Here is a 2,500-nt window from a genome sequence, read left to right as displayed (position 1 = left end):
TCGAGAAAAATAAAGAAATAGAATTCATGCATGAACGGATCTGTGTACGTATGTGTAAGCTGTCTCTAGTTCTTGTAGTGATGATGGTGAAGGATATCGACTCCTTACTTGTTTTTCTAAAATGTACCATAAATGTTTAATAATATTGAGATCTGGAGACTGTGGTGGTCAGATAAAATGTTCAACTTCACTAGAATGTTCCTCGTACCATTCAATAACAACTTTACTTTCGGTCTGGACTTCAAACAAACAACAACGTTCACTTTCATGTACTACCAATATGAAGATTTGCCTGATTTAAATACCACTCGCAATACTAGCAAATATATCTGAAAAAAATATTATTCTGGTTATTATAACAAATTCGGAGGTAGGTTCATCTGGGACTCGCGACAGGAAGAGATATAGTTTTGATTTGAAAACACCTACATCCACTTTGTGTAGGTCTCTCTGGCTCTTTGGGAGAATATTAAAAAGTTGTGGGCCCCTGAAACTCAGGCTGTTGCAGTATCTGATCCTGAAGCGCGATGGCATTGCTGGGATCTTTGGCACTGTGCAGTGGCGACCCGTTCTGGTATTTGTGTAGCTTTCAATGCCGAAATTTGGCACAATCCCTTCCAAGATCTTCCAGATGTATATTACTGAATATCTCTCCCGCCTTCGCTCCAGGAGGTAAAATCATAGCGCTTTTAGACTATCCCAGTAGCTGAGATATTGCAATGAGACGATCTTTGTGAATCTTCGCTGGATTGCTTCAAGGTCAGCTGTTAATTTCACACTGTGGGGTGACCATAGTTGGGAGCAATAATCCAGGAAGCTGAAGACGAATGTCCTCCAGAGGACCATCATGATTTCCTTCTTTCTGGTTCTGAACGTTCTCAAGATCCATCCAGCCAGTCGTCTGCACTTTGTTGCCATCCTGGTAATGTGCCCTTGGAAAGAGGTATCGACACTCATGTCGGTACCCAGATCACGCACTAATTTGGGCTCTGGGATTGTAATTCTCTGTGGGCCAGAGTACCCTGTAAGTTTTTCGTTCAGTTTTGGACGCTGGTAGCGCAGAGTTTGGAATTTTTCAGTATTAAACTGAATATTAATGTCCACAGCCCATCTGTAAATTGAGTCCAACTCCTGTTACAGGTGTGCAACATCGCTGGGGTTCTGTATTTTCTGCGAGACGTTCGTATCGTCTGCATAGCTAGCAAGGGTTGTTATTCGAGCAGCTGAGGGCATATATAAGAGGGCTACTATGAAAAGTAGTAGTCCCAAGACAGTGCCCTGTGGAATACTACTCACTGTTTGTATTTTCTTTGAGGTGTCCTCATTGGCCACTACTGCCTGACTTCTATCTTTCTGAAAGTCATGTAAACATTCTCCAAGTTTTCCAACTATGCCGAGATCACGCAGTTTGTGGCATATCATCCCATGATCCACTTTGTGAAAAGCTTTTGTAAAGTCAAGGTATATTAAGTCTACATGTGAGTTGTTGAATAACTGCGTCAACACCCAGTCATAGTGTTGTAAGAGCTGGGTCAGGCAGCTCCTACCTGGTCGCGAGTCATACTGGATATCACTTAGCAAGTCGTTTTCTTTAAGGAATGCGATTATTTTCCCTCTGACTATCCGTTCCATGACTTTGCTGATGTTTGAAGTCAGAGATATAGGCCTATAATTTTTGGCATTTGCTCAGCTTAGTAAATATGGGATGCTCCATGAATTTGCGTGTCATCCTTGCGCAGGGACCATGCTAATCTTCTTTGTATCATTCTAATTTTAGAATGTATATATTAAAAGTGGTGAAGGCCTGTTTATGGGGTTGCCTTAGGTTTTCCTCCATAAAGATTTTAGCTTTATGGCATATCGTCAGATCCCAAAAACCTGATACGCCATAAAGCTAAACCCTTTATGGATGAGAAACCTAAGGCAATCCTATAAACCGGCATTCCCCATTTTTAATATACTGCTCTACATCTTAGAGTGGGCTTTTTCTTTCGGATTTATGTTTTCTAAAAACGATATACATACATACATACATACATACATACATACATACATATATATATATATTATATATATATATATATATATATATATATTATATATATATATAGAGAGAGAGAGAGAGAGAGAGAGAGAGAGATAGAGATAGATAGATAGATAGATAGATAGATAGATAGATAGATAGATAGATATGTTTCTTTATTAGCCACACAGGGCTGCACACAGATAGAACAAATTACAAGGTAGAGCTTTTCTTTTGAAGGTATTAAAAAAAAAAAAAAAAAAAAAAAAAAAGGGGGAGGGGTTTCGATCAAAAGGGATCGTAAAAGGAGAGAAAGAGGACAAAAATAAGGGGGGTTAAAAAAAAAAAAAAAAAGGGGGGGGGGAGAGGAAAACAAAATGATCAATAGGGATCGTTATCACAGAAATGTCAATATGAAGTGTAAAGGGGAGGACAGGTGAGGTTTACCCGTGGAAAGAAAAGCCTGCGGAAAAGACC

At 39.4% G+C, this 2,500-nt stretch overlaps 1 pseudogene; it reads right to left on the bottom strand.

The window, feature by feature from the left end:
* Positions 1 to 1,694: 1,694 nt before the first annotated feature.
* On the bottom strand, positions 1,695 to 1,793 carry LOC115210037 (annotated as a pseudogene).
* Positions 1,794 to 2,500: the final 707 nt, after the last annotated feature.

Source organism: Octopus sinensis, linkage group LG3 (assembly GCF_006345805.1).
Source record: "Octopus sinensis linkage group LG3, ASM634580v1, whole genome shotgun sequence".
In the NCBI taxonomy this organism is placed as follows: domain Eukaryota; kingdom Metazoa; phylum Mollusca; class Cephalopoda; order Octopoda; family Octopodidae; genus Octopus; species Octopus sinensis.
The sequence above is the reverse complement of the archived record's forward strand: the minus strand, read 5'-3'. Positions and strand labels throughout refer to the sequence as shown.